At 42.9% G+C, this 18,073-nt stretch overlaps 1 long non-coding RNA gene across 1 annotated transcript; it reads left to right on the top strand.

The window, feature by feature from the left end:
- Nucleotides 1-477: 477 nt before the first annotated feature.
- LOC115076013 lies at nucleotides 478-14,605 on the top strand. The gene is made up of 2 exons (XR_003852672.1): nucleotides 478-3,117; nucleotides 5,714-14,605. It is a non-coding gene; the product is annotated as an uncharacterized LOC115076013 (long non-coding RNA).
- The last annotated feature ends 3,468 nt before the right edge of the window (nucleotides 14,606-18,073 follow it).

Genomic DNA, 18,073 nt, shown 5'->3' with positions numbered 1-18,073 from the left:
ACATAGAATTGTAATTTATTTTTTAACATTTTAAAAATATGTGTGAATATAGGAGAGAGAGCGAAATAGAAGGTATGTGCATGTATACACACACATATATTGTATCTATAAACATGCAGTTTTTAAAATTATGATGTGAACCCTCTATGCATGCATGATAGGATGAATTTGATGTTTTATTAGGCAGAGTCAACCTCTGGAAGGAGCCACATGGACCTCCCGCACTTCATTGCCCTACCCAACTGGATTTTGAAAGATGTCACCAATTTAAAATGCCTTTGAATTGTTCAGGGCAGTGGGGCCAGATGAGATACTCTCAAGGGATTAAAGGAGCTCAGGGAGGTTCTGGCAACTCCACTGGTGCTTCATTTTAATTCATCTTTGCAAACAGAAGTGGTTCCAGAGTACTGGAGAAAGATGGATGATATCGAGCTTCATGAAAATAGGAAGAAAATTGGCAACTATAGGTGAGTTAGTTTGATATCAGTGAAGGGGTAAATGAATGGAGTTGTTACTATAGGAAAGAATAGTGCAGTATCTTGAATTTGGTGAGATGCCCTTTCCGAGACATCATGGTTTTACCAGAGGGAGATCGTGTCAAACAGATATGATGAATTTCTTTCATTGAGTAACCGGAGAATTAGATCAAATTGGAATTTAGTAAAGCTTTTGACTCTTATCCCACATGGGAGGCTCATTAATAAACAGTGCAGCTTACTGGTGAGCTGGAACTGTGGTTGACTGAGTTAGAAGCTGGTTGAGTGATAAGACAACAGAAGGTAAATTAAGCTAAGGAAAGAGAAGTTATCTGGAATGTCTCAGGGATCAGTCTTAAGATAGTTTAATTCAACATTTCCATAAGTGATATTCAGACCTGGATTTGCCAGTAGACACTCCAGGCCTGTGCCTAAAGCAGTAAAAGTCTTGGCAGGGAGTAGGAGGCAGCAAACCAGCTGAAGATTTGCTGCCTCCCAGCTGTACTGAATCTTACTCAGCAGAGAACAGCCTTCTGCATTCTGCTTCAGCCCCTCCTCTCCCCGTACAGAGAGTGGAAGGACAGGGATGAGATTGGAAGGGACAGAGCAAAGAAAACCTGCTCTATTCCCTCTCCTGTCATTTAGGGACATAAGAGGAGAAGATCAGTCTGGAGCAGAGAAAGCAGAGCAAAAGGGCTGTGCCTCATTTGCCTTAGACCTGGGCCTTGTCTTGGGGGGGTGCGCACAGTGCCCAGGGGCAGCAAAATCCTGAATCCTTCACCGATGATATTGCAGAGGGTTTATTAGGGAAGCTTTATCCTTGTGTAAATGAAACTAAGATCTGCAATAACCTGGACACCCCTGATGGAATCAACAAAATGAAGAGCAATCTAAAAAAGTTTGAGGAGTGGTCAAGTGTTCTGCAGATAAGATTCAGTGCAAAAAGTGCAATGTCATGCAACTGGAGTGGGAAAAATCCCAAAGAACTGTACACTTTGGGAGGTAAGATAGCATTGTGCAGCTGATAGGGGAGAGATCTTTGGATGATCACTGTTTATCTCAAGACTGCAAAACCGTGTGATGAGGCAGAAGCCAGATCCATGGTCAGGATGCACAGGAAGAGACATAATTAGTAGAAGTAAGCTGAATAAGTCAATACTTCCAGATTAACATATGGAAGTCTTGTATTTTGTTTGCCAGTTTTGCTGCTCCTGCCAAATAATGGATAGCCCTACTCTCACAGCACATCAGGTGCCCTCCCTCTGGACAGATTTGGCTGAAATTTGATTGACATGTTGATACTTCAGTAAAAGACTCTCATAGCAAGTTTCAGCCTAAACTGTCCATTGAGGGGGCTCCTGATCCGTGTATATCTATAGCCAAAAAAAGGACAGCAACAGGCACTTTGCACTGATGACATGAGTCCAAAAAGATGCAGCCTCATTGTTGGGACCTCATCTGGAGTACAGTGTTCATTTCTGGAGGGCCTAACTCTGGAAGGATAGAAGAAGCAGTCCAGAGAAGAGTTACCAAAATGGTGCAGTCTGCACCAAGAGCCCTATGAAATGAGTCTTTAGGATTTAATTATGTATAACTCAAAGGAGAAGAAAGAGCGATAGAGACATTCAGTTGTGCTCATAAGTTTACATACCCCTGGCAGAATTTGTAAGATATGTAGCATTTTAAGAAAGGGATTATACCACCAAAGTTATTAGGAGGGTTTACAAGCGGTCCTTGTACACCAATCGTGAGAACTTATTAATAACAAGTCAACGGTACCAGATGTCAAGAATTCTATGTGCTCTCCCATATTCTAACCGGGTGTCACAGATTAAGGAGCTCATATGTAGGCATTGGAGCATACTCTCAGATGACAAAAAATTTAAGGAGCCACCTGTCTTCTCTTTGCAGAGAAGTAGATTGTTGTGGGATCAATTGGTTCAGGCTGCACTTCCCCATGATACACAAAGAGAACAAAGCACATTTGGACAGTTTACCTGTAGTGCGTGTTCTGTGCATATCTTCATTTCAAAGTAGCAATAGTCCACGTGCACATAATCTGATGGTCATTTTACATGCAACAAGGACCAGGTCGGGTGGTTTTTGTTTAATCTTTTTATTGAATTTATCATCATTGATACAGAAACTGTCTGCAACCACAACCACTGTGTAATGTGTTATATCAATAAACCATAAACGATATACGGTACAATAAACAATATGGCTCAACATCCTTGGCTGACTTTGGAACTCCTTTACAGTGCCGCTATAAGCCCAGGCGTTGCATAGGCTAAGTAAATTGTAGCTAAGGTCACCGAGCTAACTTTAAACATCACACATTATGCACATTGGCTTTCATCACATTAGGTAGCCCCGCAATACTTTCTGTTGTAGTAGTGTTGTGGTAGTGTGAGTTTTACCACTTTTTTACCTTCCCTCCCTAGCCCCCCCCCCCCCCTTCCTCTCCACCACCCCCCCCCCCCCTTTATTCCCCTGTCAGGAGTAAGAAAATTGTCTTCACCGGTTATACCATGTTGCCTAGTGAGAAGGAAGTTAAGAAAACCAAGAAAAACTAAGAAAAGAAAGGAAAAAGCCCCAAACCCAGGACCAAGAAGCGAGAAGAAATACAGAGTTGGAGGAGGTAATAAGCAAGAAATCGGATATGAACAATTATACCCCTTTAAGAAAGGCCGAATTACCTTTCTGCAGGCATTCTGGGCTATATGTTTGGACCTTCGGTTGTATGTACTCTAACAATTTTGACCAGCTGTCCGTCACCTCTATGCTCCACTTACCTCCAAGAGTATTGGCTAATAGTAACTCATGTGAACACATGTTAAGCAGCCTTTTGAACCAATGTTCTTTCTCCGGAGCTTTATCCTCTAACCAAACTGTTAATATAATCTTTTTTGCCACCAGTGCTGCTTTCATGATAAAGAGTAATAGCACAGGGTCTAGAGATGCCCCATCCTTTGTTCGGCTAAACAGCCATATGCTTGGATCCCTGGGAATGTCTCCCATATTACAGTACATTGCTTTTGTACATCACCCCAGAATGCCTCAATGATAGGGCAGTCCCAGAAATGGTGGTAATACGAGCCCTTTGCCTGCTTACATTTCTGACATATTGGATTGTCCCTGATTTTATATCTATAGGCTTGAACTGATGTCACGTATTCTTGCCATAACAATTTGTATTGGGTTTCCCATAAAACCTCATTCAGTGTATTGCCATTAATACACGAGAAAACCTCTAGCAATTCCTTAGTTGAAAGCTGAACGCAGGGCCACTTTGCCCATTTCTGAACTAGGGGCTTTATGTCTTCAATTCCAACACCTGTCCCCAAACTTTTATAAAACAAAGATATGGATGGGCCCTTCTTGTCACAGTATGTGTCCAAACCTAGCAAGGCTCTGGTGGTTTTATGATTGTCCCAGCTAGCTGAGTTTTTAAGCATAAAGTGGCGGATTTAAATGTACGCATAATAGTCCATCTTAGGGAGTTGAAATTGCTGTTGTATATCCTGAAAGCTGTACAAATCTCCCTGTAAAGGTTTTAACAATTGGTAGATAAAGTCTAGCCCCCCTCTTTTGCCATCTAAGAAAGACTGACAGTCCCCTCCCAGGTGCAAAGTATGGATTGTTTGTGATATGCATTAAAGGTGTAACTCCTTTCGATTGTTGGACCTGTCTGCATATTTGGATCCATGTTTTACAGCATGTTCCAATAAATAAGTGGCACGGATAGCTTCAGATAGTTACCCCCCTTCGACATGCAACAAACAATTTAAGGTCGCCCCTCCGTACGAGTCTTTTAGATGAGCAAATGGTGTGAAAAATGAAGTGCCAAATATACAGTCTTTGACATATCGCATATTACATGCTATATTATATCTGTAGAGACTGGGGCATCCCAGGTCTCCATTTTGGGTAGTCCCTGGTAGTATTTTTAAGGCTATTCTAGCCTCCCCCCCCCCCCCCCCCCCCAAGCAATCGGCTAAGTGTGGTATTAACGGCCTTGATGTCCTAGAAACATAGAAATGACGGCAGAAGAAGACCAAACGGCCCATCCAGTCTGCCCAGCAAGCTTCACACATTTTTTTCTCTCATACTTATCTGTTTCTCTTAGCTCTTGGTTCTATTTCCCTTCCACCCCCTCCATTAATGTAGAAAGCAGTGATGGAGCTGCATCCAAGTGAAATATCTAGCTTGATTAGTTAGGGGTAGTAACCGCCGCAATAAGCAAGCTACACCCATGCTTATTTGTTTTACCCAGACTATGTTATACAGCCCTTATTGGTTGTTTTTCTTCTCCCCTGCCGTTGAAGCAGGGAGCTATGCTGGATATGCTTGAAGTATCAGTTTATTCTTCTCCCATGCTGTTGAAGCAGAGAGCCATGCTGGATATGCATCGAAAGTGAAGTATCAGGCACATTTGGTTTCCTGTTTCTTAAATCATAAAGGCAACATTTGGAATACATACATCCTATTTGGAAGTGTCACCATTTGGAATAGATGAATATGGCCTTTCAAGGATAGAGGAAGTGACTCTTACCTCTTAAAGGCTTCTAGGGTAGATTTTAGCTTAGGGGCTATGTTGACGGTATAGATAGTCTCCAATGAGGCAGGGATCACAACTCCGAGATACTTGATTCTATCTGCTGCCCATTTTAAGTGGAAATCCCCCTTCCAGTTGGTTTTTAGATGTTTACTAATGTCTAAAGCATCTGATTTCTCCCTATTAATTTTTAATCTGGCAAATGACCCAAATTCTGGTTGTAGTTCCAACAAAATGGGTAGGGCTACCTCAGGATTGGTAAGAAAGATCAGGACATCATCGGTAAATGCCGCTATTTTGAACCCCCTTTGCAGCCCTTCAAGCCCTCTAATTTCTGAGTGTTGGTCAATTTTTCGTAACAGAGGGTCGATAGAATGTAGAGTAAAGGGGACAGAGAGAACACCCTTGCCTCACTCCCCTCTGTAAGTGAATCTTCTCCGACCGCAAGTTGCTCTCTTTTTTTCTTCCCCATGTCCGACGCCGGCACAAGGGCCCTGCGTGATCGGCGCCGACCCGCCAGGGTCAAGAAGCCACGTGGCCACCCAGGTACCGTCGCTGTTGCCGTCCACCCTCTCGGCCAAGGATCCGCCCACTGGAGCATGTCATCAGCAGGGCTGAAGGGGAACTTTAAAACCCAGCACTGACTGCAAGTTGCTCTCTTTTCTCTTCCCCATCTCAGACGCCGGCACAAGGGCCCTGCGAGATTGGCGCCGACTCGCCAGGGTCAAGGAGCCTCATGCGGCCACCCAGGTACTGTTGCAGTTGCTGTCCATGCCCACAGGAGCACGACATCAGCAGGGCCAAAGGGGAACTTTAAAACCCAGCGCCAACCGCAGGCGTCGCGTGCTGAAGGGGCGCAACCAAAGGGGCCTGCCCCTTAGTGCACCCCTTTGTGTGGCCTCCTTTGTGCTTCCTCTCACCGACCTACTACCAGACTGAGCTGCCAGGAAGCTGACCCCATTTTCCATTTTCCCTCGCTCTCCCGACCCTTTTCAACAGCATAGGACACTAGCCTTTTATCCAATTTTCACCATCTCCTCCCCCCCCCCCCCCCCCATTGCAGGACCTCCTCTTCCTGTTAATACCCTGCATCGATATCCCTTCCATCATTTCCTCCCCCAACTCCCTTACCAATTATATTCTCACCTAACGCTACCTCCAGCCCTAAACCTCCAACCTTCTGCTACTATTCTTCCCCCGGTCACTGGATATCCACCATTCCATGCCTACAACTTCTCTTCCTAATCCCACTCCTTCACCATCAGACATGCTATCTTACCTTATTCCCACCCTCAAATACCACCACTACCACCATAAAAAAAACCCTACCAATTAATCATCCCCCCTCAAAATCACTTGTGCCAATCATGATATCCCCACTCACCCAGTTTCTTGGTCTCACTGCCCTCTCTCTCTTTCTTATCAACTCCCAATTGCTAGTCAAAAAAACGCCCATCTTCCACGACCTCCTATCAGACAGGCAACCTGATATCTGCGCAATAACTGAAACATGGTTCAAACCTACGGACCTAGTGCTTTCAAACCAACTACCCGCTCAACATTATGACATTATCTCCATACCCAGGCACAAAAAAAGAGGTGGAGGCCTCTTATTAGCCACCAAAAAAGAACTTAGGATAATTACCCAGACCGTTAACTTCATCCCCAAAGCTGAAATAGGCCTTTTCAAATTCACTCAATTACAAGTCTGCCTAGTCTACACTCCCCCTGGTCTACTAGAAAACCCCTCCCCCCTTCATCGAATTCATAGCAGATAACATAAACATGGACATCCCAACCATTATACTCGGAGACTTCAACCTCCATGTGGACAAGGTCCCTCTATCCCCCAACTGCGAAGCTTTTCTATCATCTATGTATGCCTTGGGTTTTAAACAAATTGTTACCAGCCCCACTCATAAAGCTGGCCACACCCTGGATCTAATTTTCATAAACTCTCATCTCCTCGGCAGACACCCCTACCTGTACTCCAGTACCCTGGTCGGACCACTCACTCATAAAAGCCAACTTAACTATTAAAAAATTGAGCTCCCCACCCCTACACAAAAATACCATTCATTTTAGAAAACCCTGCGCCAGAGAAGACCTAATCTCCGACCTCTCCAATGACATCAACAACCCTGACCTTTCAAATGCAGAATTGGCCCTCTCCTCTTGGAACAAAATAACCAACAACATCGCTAACAAAATTTGCCCTTTAATGACTAAAGAATTAAATCCAGCCCTTAATACCAAAAAACCCTGGTACACACCGGAACTAAAAAAAAAACTAAAGCATGAACTAAGAACTAAAGAAAAGAAATGGCACAAAGACCCTTCCGCCACCATGTTGGTGACCTATAAATCCTCCCTGCACACCTACAGATCCACTATCCTCAAAACTATCTCAAAATCCACAACTTTCAATATGACCCCAAGGCCCTCTTCTCATATGTCTCTGACCTCACGAAAACATCCCCATCCTCCATCCCTGAAAGTGAGGCCAAAAGCAAATGTGATGAACTCGCAGTCTTCTTCCAAGACAAAATCTCCAAGCTTGTGTTACAATTTACATCTCCCCCCTCACCCCCCTTACACTAACCCTAACAACTCCGGAGCTTCCTTTAACTCCTTCGAGTCCACATCCTCCCTCGAAATAGAATCCCTGCTAAAGAAAATGAAACCGTCCTCACACCTACTCGACACTATCCCCACAAAAATACTACTGACTATTCCAAACTTAATTGCCAAACTCCTTGCTGATATCATTAACTGCTCCCTCTCTCTTGGACACATCCCTAAATCATTGAAACAAGCTATCCTCAAACCCATATTGAAGAAACCTAACCTGGACCCTGGAGATCTAGCAAACTTCCATCCAATCTCAAACCTGCCATTTATAGCAAAACTCATGGAAAGGGTAGTTAACATCCAACTGACTGAGTTTCTAAAAAAACAAAACGTTCTTTACCCATCCCAATTCGGCTTCTGAAAATTCTTCAACATGGAAACATGCCTAATATCCCTCTCCGACGCCCTCCTCGAGGGATTAGATAAGGGCCAATCTTACATACTCGCATTACTAGACATCTCATCAGCATTTGACACTATCAACTTCTAAATCGTTTCACCGAAATTGGCATTACAGGAACCGTCCATCGCTGGTTTGAATTCTTCCTCAACAATAGACACTATAAGGTCAGAATAGGTAATAAGGAATCCACCCTCATAAATTTAACTCGAGGTGTCCCCCAAGGTTCTTCCCTCTCCCCAACCTTTTTCAACATTTACCTCTTCCCCCTTTGTCAACTCCTAGCTAACATAGGTCTTTACTCACTTTATCTATGTGGACGATGTCCAAATCCTCATCCCCATAACTGAATCCATTCCCAAATCCCTCAAGATCTGGGACAAGTGCCTTAACTCGATTAACCATCTTACCAGCCTCAATCTCACCCTTAACACAGCCAAAACGGAACTACTCATCATCTCTCCTGACCAAAACAACCCCACCCCTCCTGACCCCGCCGCAACGACTGCCCAACATGTGAGAGACCTTGGTGTCATTCTGGACAACCAGTTGAACCTAAAGAAATGTATCAACGCCACAATAAAAGACGGTTACTTCAAGTTCTAAAAAAATTAAAACCCCTCCTCCACTTCAACGGCTTTCGCACAGTACGCCAAGCCACTCTATTTTCCAAAATTGATTACTGCAATTCTCTGCTCCTAGGCCTCCCTACGACCACCATTAAATCCCTCCAAATGCTCCAGAACACTGCAGCTAGAATCCTCAATAATACCTGCAAAAAAGAACACATTACCCCTATCCTCAAAAATCTCCACTGGATCCCTATCCACTTTAGAATACTCCATAAGAGCCTTACCATCATCCACAAGTCACTTCACAACCAACATACCCACTGGCTAAATGATTCCTTACACTACTACACATCCAACAGACTTGTCAGATCCACTTACAAAGGGTCCCTCCACATACCATCCCCAAACTGTTCCACCACATTTCCACCAAAGAACGTTCCTTCTCCTTAGCAGGACCTTCATTATGGAACTCTATGCCTCCAGACTTATGCCTAGAACACTGCACCCAAACCTTTAAAAAAAAAACTAAAAACCTGGCTGTTCAAACAAGCCTTTCCATAATCTCATCCCCCACCACTGTATCTTCCTTGCTATTAACAAATTCCCACTGCCCTGTCCTTCCTGATTGTAACTCCCACCTCACCCCCAATACTCTCTTTCAAGCTAGTAAGAACTATGGTACCCTACAGTAACTTTCCTCCTTTTTTTCCCCATCTCACCCCCTCCCATCTTACTCTCTCTTCTTCAGCCCATCTCCACCTTACCCTCTTAATCAATATAATCCTTAAATTTATTGGCTGACACCTATTGCCTTTCTTCTTCCCCTATTCCCTCTTAATCTATAAAAATAAAACGTTTATCGGTTGACATTCTTTTGCTTAATTCATTTAGCTTAATTTATGCCTTAGTTAGCCACCTTTATTTTTTCTTCCACTATACTATTTTAATCTTTATGTTATCAGTTTCCTCCCACATCCAAGTTACTTCTCCCTGTTCAATGTAACTTTGTCTTTTCTCCATTTTATTTTATTTTACTCTATTCCAGTTCTATGTAAACCGATGTGATATGTTTATATGAATGTCGGTATAGAAAAGTTTTAAATAAATAAATGAATTATTAACTATTATTTGAGAGGTGGGCAACCTATACAGCAGCCGGATATATTACAAAAATTCCCCTTGGAAACCATATCTATGTAGAACTGGGAAAATATATGGCCATGACACCCAGTCAGAAGCCTTTTCCGAGTCAAATCCAATGGCTCAGGCCTTTACCCCTTTTTCTTGACACATTTTCATGGCTGTTATAAGCTTTATCACATGACCCATGGCTTTCCTCCCTTTGACAAAGCCCACCTGCGTTTCTGAAATTAATCTGGGTAACAGTACACTTAGCCTGTCCGCCAAGATCTTACCTAAAAGCTTCAAGTCACTGTTTAACAACGATATAGTTCGGTAAGACTCTGGCAAAGTATGATCCTTCCCTGGTTTGGGTAGTACGATGATATGAGTGCTATTGAATTGCTTCAGAAATTCATTTTTTTCCAATCCCTCTATGAAATACTGCATAAGCAGTGCCACTATATATTCCTTAAATATTTTGTAAAAGTCGTACGAAAACCCATCGGGTCCCGGAGATTTCCCTATAGCCACCGCATTGATTGCTTGGAACACTTCATATGATTGGGGCGATTTAGGAATTGGTTATGTGGCGTGGTGTTGCGATTGGCGGTAGCCGACCCCCACAATTGACCGCACTCACCGGCAGCCACAGCCAAGGCAGGGAACCAGCAACCCGGTCCCTGCAGTGCAACTGCTTTAAGTCTCCTCAGGATGCCACCGGCAGCGGCAGATATAGGGTTCCTCGGCGTTCCCCGTGCCGCCATCATCAGTGGCAGAAACAGCAGGATCCCGGCAGCACTGCTCCTGTAGGGACAGCCTCAGTTAGTCGCAGGCTAACTGAGGCCTGGTTAAAGGAGCCGTGGCAGGAAGCCATTCAAGTTCCTAGGAACCATTTCCTGTCCAGGATTATTTAAGGAGGCCTCGAGGGTTCCACTGTGCCTTGCAATAGGTCCAGCTTGGTGTGTCTTCTGCCTTGCTCGCCTGCCTTTAACCTTGCTTCGGATACTGGACTTTGCCTTGCCTGCCGCCTGCCTTTGACCTTGCTTCGGATACTGGACTTTGCCTTGCCTGCCGCCTGCCTTTGACCTTGCTTCGGACTTTGGACTTTCTTATTGCCGCCTGCCTTCGACTCTGGACTGTCATGAATTCTTCTGCCTGGCTGCTGTTCTGCTGGCATGGCCTCATTTCCTGGCTGCCATCCCTGAGGCCCATCTGCCAACGAAGAACCGTGGTAAGCATTTTACACCTTATCGTTGTGGCCCAAGGGTTTACAGATTCATTGAATCGTAACACGCTGACACCCGGGGCAATTTAATGTAAAAAAATAAATAGATCTTCCCTCCCGAATACAGGGTTTGGATCTTGTTTATATAGGTTCTCATAAAAGTTCCGAAACACTTTTCCGATTTATTCATTCGTCACTACCAGTATACCCTGTTTGGATTTCATAGATTTTACAAATGTGCGTTGTCTAGTTGCTTTCACCAGATTGGCTAGGGGTCTCCCAATTTTGTTGCCAAATCTAAAAAAATTATGCTGTGCTTGCATGTAAGGATTTGTGTGCCCTAAGATGAGGGATGTTATTTAACTGGTGTAGAACACTGGCATATGCTCTCCTATTGCCTTTTGTAGATATACATATATATTCCCCTCTCTTTTTCTTCAGTGTCTCCTGTAAGTGTAAGATTTCCTTATCTATTGGGCACTGAGGTATGCAATAATTTCCCCTCCTAATACTACCTTGCCCATTTCCCAAAATAACGTAGCATTGTGTTTATATTGTTCATTGTGTGTGGTGTATTCCTTCCATTTTTCTTGGAGATTTTTCTGAAGGTGTTTATCATCTCTTAGGAAGCTGGGGAAGCACCATATCTTATTACTCTTCGATCCCACCCCTGGTCTTAAAGAGATTGATACTGGAGAGTGAGATCACCGGGTGTTCTATATTTGCCCTTTCAATTAAGGAAAAAGCTGCCCGCGTGACCAATATGTAGTCTATCCTAGAAAAGGAACCATGAGGGTTTGAAAAAAATGTAAAATCCCTCTCTGACGGATGTAGGACCCACCATACATCAAGAAGCCCGAGGTGTTCACACATATACTCCACTCCTCCCAAGCACCGAGTACTGTGTTTTGGGTTTGCAGGAGACCAATCTAGAATCGCTTACACTGTTAAAGTCCCCGGCTACATAGAGGTGACCCGCTGTTAGACAACGACACATTCGTTAGATTCGCAAAAAATGTGTGAGGGGGTCGTTTGGAGCATACACATTGCATATGGTGATATTCCTGTCCTTCCATTTCCCAACAATAATCACATACCTTCCCTCCAGGTCTGTGATAGTTTTTTCTAGCAGGAAATCTGCGTTTTTGTGAATTTGTATTGCCACACCGGCCTTTCAGCCTTGTGCCGCTGAAAAGACGGTAGTGCCCACCCAATCTCTCTTTAGTTTGTAACTTTCTTTCTTGGATAGATGGGTCTCCTGCAAACATGCTATTTCCACCTTTAATTTTTTTAAGTTAGTTAACACTTTCTTTCTTTTAATAGGCGATCCCAAGCCGTGCACGTTCCAGGATATTATTTTGGTCATGTTATCCCCTGAGATTCTCCCTGATATGACAGCCAGCTCAAACTTATACACATGAGGAGGAATCCCAGCCTATTCCTCCTCATATTCATTGTCCGCACCTCCATGTCCTGACATTGAGACTTCTCTATACATCTATACACTCCCCTGAACCCTGTTCCCTTCCCCCTGATCCCCCTCTATCCATCGCCCTGCTGGTAGCCCGTCTCTAAACTGTTGACCTCCTGCCCTCTCTCCGTGTTCCCTCCCCCCTACCTCCTTTGGGTTTCCAAAATCCCCAAAATATAGAGCAAGAAACCCCAAAAACTCTCCAAAGACTCTTTCTCCAAATCTGGAGATGAGTAAGGGTCACGCACTTCTGAACTGGGTGGTCTGGCACTCCGCTTCCAAACATATAAGTGAATCAAGTAACTTATGTACCCTGCATTTGGCTTATTACCCATTGTTATTCAGATGCAGGGCCAATAATAAGTCTAGAACCTTCATATTCTGTTCAGTAATCATCTAGAAAGGACTTAAACCAACATATGTTGCTCTGGTCCTGCAACATATGTCCTTGATCAGTACAACCCACTCCGGCTGGGTCAGCTTGCCTCGAAGTTGTCTCTTGATGGTAGGATCATATGCTGTAAAGAACTCAGTTCCTTTTGATTCAAACTGTACGCACAGTGCATTGCTGGAAGATATCTTTAGTGGTTAGCCCTGCTGCTTCGACACATATCTCTGGGCTTCTTCCAGGCTTTAAAATGTGAGTGCTTTTCCTTCGCGCCATATTTTAAGAGTGGCAGGGAACTGGAGAGCAAATTTTATTTGCATGTTGATCAGCTGTGAGCATACCGAGGAGAATTTCTGGCGTTGTTGAGATACTTTAGCCAAGTAATCCTGCAAAATTCTGATTTTATGCCCTTGATACAAAAGCTCTGGTGTTTTACGGTAGGCCATCCATATTTGCTACTTATGGTTATAATTAAGAATCTTTGCGATAGCAATTCGCAGTCTGGAGTCAGCCGACATCCGCGATCCCAGTCTATGGGCCCTTTCGATACATAACGAGCCCTGCAAGGCCTCTAGGCCTACAGCCTCGGGGAGCCATTTCTCCAATTCAACTCCCAGGTTGCGATCCTCAATTCCCTCAGGTAAGCCCAAGAATCTTAAATTTGCCCGTCTAGACCTGTTCTCCAGGTCATCAATTTTTTCTTGGCATTTTATGGTTGTTTCATGTGCGGAGAGCTTTGCAGCAGCTGCCATGATATCATCCTCCGCTGCCAATACCTGGCCTTCTATGTGTTCAATACAGGGGATAAGTTCCGCGATTGCCGCTCTTACCTATGAAAGCTGGGAGTATATGAAAGCCAGTTTTTCATCTAAAGCCTCCGCAATAGTTTCTTAGAGAATCACCACTGTAATCGAACTCGCGGGAGTAGTTACGGCATCACTCGTGGACGCCGCCATTTTAGGATTGGCGGCCCTACCTTTTTCTTTTTCTTTCTTGCCGGCCCTGGACGTCATTTATTTATTATTTATTTATTTGAGGTTCTTTATATACCGACATTCGTTTAGTAACATCATGTCGGTGTACATTCAACAAAACTTTAGCAGCAGCGCTGGAACAGATAGAAAATAGCGGCAGTGCTTTACAATTAATATTCAACTTAGAAAGGACATTAGGAGATTATAACAAGGAAAAATTGGATCAGGGAATGCAAACAGGGAAGGGGAGGGAGAGGGAAAATAAAGGAAGTTTTAAGAAGAATATATTAACGTTAATACATATGATAAATACATTAAATACATTAGTTATAATAGATTACTAGGCATCAACTTTATAGAGATATTAGAGAGGAGTAAATTATGTAACTCGAAGGATAATGCATAATTACAAATTTACATAAGTTTGGTCTCAGGGGGAAGCAAGGGGGGAGTAGCTGGAAGTGAAGGTGGTTGCTTTATGTGAAGGCTTTTAAGAATAACCATGTTTTAAGTTTCTGCTTGAATTTTTTTGGGCATAGTTCCTGACGAAGGCTGGAGAGATCTCTGTCATCGGCTGGGGAGATCTCTGCATAAAATGCACGATCGACATATGCCTCTTGCAGCCCATATGTTTTCAACCAGTTAAGTTGGCGTTATCGGGTGATGCCGGTGGATTTCGGGAGCGTGATGCCTGGAGCTGACGGGGAACACGTCCGCGTCAGTACATCACCCCACGTGACACCCCCCCCCCCCGGACGAGGTTGTTTATGCCATTATGTGCCCATATAGACTAGTGTACATCATCAGACTAAACGCAGTATTAAAGTCTGCATATGCTAATATTTAAGTTGCATTCACATTAGTAAAATACAGGCATCTGTAGTGCAACATTGGGTCAATAATCAGCATACTATTAATGATTTAAAATTTTTTGTTGTTTGACATCTTATCAGGGTGGTGATTTATCATGGCAGTTGATTCAGAGAGAATAACACTTCATATTTAATTGGACTATTATCGAACCTCATGGATTAAATCGTGAGGTGAAATGGGTGAATTTGTTATAAGGTGGACACAAATATTTTGGGCAGATTTTTGCCTCCTTAGATTTTGATTAAAGTATTTTTTTTTGAGTGATGTCTGATGGTCACATGTCCTTAATAGGTTGATACGATTGGCTCCTGCTTTGGGTCTTTAAAAATGTTTTGAGGCCTAGGCAGCATGCACTGTATTTTTATGGCAATGTAGTAGTGATCTCTGTTGCCAGTTAATTTCTATTTGACCATGCAAGGTTGGTATCGAGCCAATTATCTAACTCAATACAGGCTAACACATCAATATATAAGGTTGTATAATATGTATTTATTTGTTTTGTATATTGTATTTAAGTGCGCCAGGTCGCATAATGTGGGGTTGACCCACTAGTCATTGCATATTCAAATGATATACATTCAGCAGTGGGAATGGGGGTGAGATTTGGGAATCGTGGTTTATCAAGCATATGAAGAGTTTAACATTGACGAAACATTTGCGATCCCCTATACATTGTGAGAGTGAGGATCTTTTCCAGCAACTGGATTTCTAGCCAGTGTTTGCAAGTTACATTTAATGAAGGGAGTTTTTATGTTGAACCCCATGAATTAAGTGTTGATTCCCCTGAAGAAGCCATTAGAGGTGAAACCGCAAGGACTATTGTCAGGACATATCCATAAACTCTCTAAAAAAGTGGGGAGAGTATCTTTGTGGACATTTTCTGTATTAGCATCACGTTTATATAGACATTTTCTATATTAATACTACATTGTGGATTTTGGAATAATGTTAAATTTGAATATTGATTAATGTTCAAATTGTACAATGCTGGTGTGTAGATAGAATTACAGATCGATATATTTTTATGTATGTGTGTGTGAATGGTACATTGTGAATGAATCTATGGATTTTAGATGAATTTGATGTTTGTAATATGTATATGTAAGTTAATTGTGTATAATTAATAGGTGTATGAACTTATAGGTGTATAAGTTCTATGTAAAGCTCTTGTTGCTGAATTTTGAAGTTCTATTGTAAACCGATCTGATGTTTCTTTACGAAGTTCGGTATATAAAAGCCACAAAAAATAAATAGATAAATAAATAAATAAATAAAATGTACATTTGAATGTTTAATAAAATATCTTTTGTAAATTGTATTTAAAAATCAATTCTTTTTCATGATTATAAATAGCAATTTAAGAAAATATGAGTGATCAGACAAAACAGATTTATTTTTAATGTTTCAAATTAAAACTAAGAATAGCACAATGATTAAACAAACCATAGCAATAAGACAAATAATAAAATGGTCCTGTCCAAAAGTTTACATACCCTTGAATGTTTGGACTGATAATATACACTCAAGTTGACACGCACTGTTTGACATGGCAATGAAGGGTAGGTATCCATGTTTTTGCCTTGTTTGATTGTAATTAGTGTCTGTGTATAAATAGTCAATGAGTTTCTTAGCCCTTGGGAAACCCTTGTGCATTTCATTCAGGGCTGCATTAACTTTGGTGGTTATTGAAGCATGGGGAAAGCAAAAGAACTGACAAAGGATCTACGAGCAAAAGTAGCTCAACTTTATAAATCAGGAAAAGGATATAGAAAGATATCCAAAGATTTGAAAATGTCAATCAGTACTGTTCAAACTCTGATCAAGAATAAAAAAATTATGGGTTCTGTTAATATCAAGGTAGACCAAGAAAGATTTCAGACACAACCACCAGGAAAATTTGACAGGATGCAAAGAAAAACACATAAGCAACTTCTACTGAAATTCAGACTTCTCTGAAACAACATGGTGTGGGTATTTCAGCACGCACAATAAAGAGATATTTGAACAAAAATGAGCTGCATATTAGAGTTGCCAGAAAAAAAATCCATTGCTGCAACACCACCACACAATAATCCGTTTACAGTATGCCAAACAGCACCTAGAGAAGCCTCAAAACTTCTGGAACAAAATAATTTGGAGTGATGAGACCAAAACTGAACTTTATGGTCACAACCATAAATGCTATGATGAGAAGCACACCATCCCTACTGTGAAGCATGGAGGTGGATCTCTGCTGTTTTGGGCGGGAATTTAGTCCAAATTGATGGCAGGATGAATGCAGCATCTTACCAGAAAATATTGGCAGAGAACGCTAAGCACATCCTTTGACCGATATACTTGCAATACTCATTATATTGTAAAGACTATTCTGAACCCCAAATTTTTCAATTAATTCCTGACTCACAAGTAACCTACATTTCCTGTTTTATATTCCCAAATTGTAAATATTTGTATTGTTATTTTGATCTTCCAGCCAAATGGATTGTAGAGATGTGAATCGTGTGCCCGATCGTCTTAACGATCGGGTTCGGCTAGAGAGGGGAAAAAAATCTGATCGTGGGTGATGTGGGTGATGTGAATCGGAATTGGTTCCGATTCACATCGTTAATTTTTTTTTTTTAGTGAGGCCCAACCCTTTAAAATTAACCCCTTACCTTCCCCCACCCTCCTGAACCCCCCCCCCCCCCCCCAAAGCTTTTTACGAGTACCTGGTGGTCCAGTGGGGGCGCGGGGACCGATCTCCCGCTCTCGGTCCATCGGCGCCATTTTGGCTGCCACTCAAAAATGGTGCCGATGGACCGATAAAAAAAAAACCCACCCGACCCTTTAAAAATGACCCCTTAGCTCCTCCACCCTCCCGAGCCCCCCAAAACATTTTAAATTTACCTGGTGGTCTAGTGGTGGTCCCGGGAGCGAGCTCCCATTCTCGGGCCGTCGGCTGCCACTCATAAAGATGGCGCCGATGGCCCTTTTCCCTTACCATGTGCAGGATATCCGTGCCATCTTTACGACGGCGGTGTCCTTCTTTAAAGATGGCGACGGCCAGCCAATGCTCCTACCCTGTGACGGGGGCCGGCCAATGGCACGGATACCCTGTCATATGGTAAGGGCAAAGGGCCATCGGCGCCATCTCTATGAGTGGCACCCAACGGCCTGAGAACGGGAGATCGCTCCACTAGACCACCAGGTAATTTTAAAATGTTTTGGGGGGATCGGGAGGGTGGGGGAAGCTAAGGGGTCGTTTTTAAAGGGTCGGGTGGGTTTTTTTTTTTATCAGGCCATCGGCGCCATTTTTGAGTGGCAGCCAAAATGGCGCCGATGGACCAAGAGCGGGAGATCGGTCCCCGTGCCCCCACTGGACCACCAGGTACTCTTAAAAAGCT

This window comes from Rhinatrema bivittatum, chromosome 14 (assembly GCF_901001135.1).
Source record: "Rhinatrema bivittatum chromosome 14, aRhiBiv1.1, whole genome shotgun sequence".
Classification (NCBI taxonomy): Eukaryota; Metazoa; Chordata; class Amphibia; order Gymnophiona; family Rhinatrematidae; genus Rhinatrema; species Rhinatrema bivittatum.
Note: the sequence above shows the minus strand (reverse complement) of the source record. Positions and strands in the feature narration are given on the sequence as shown.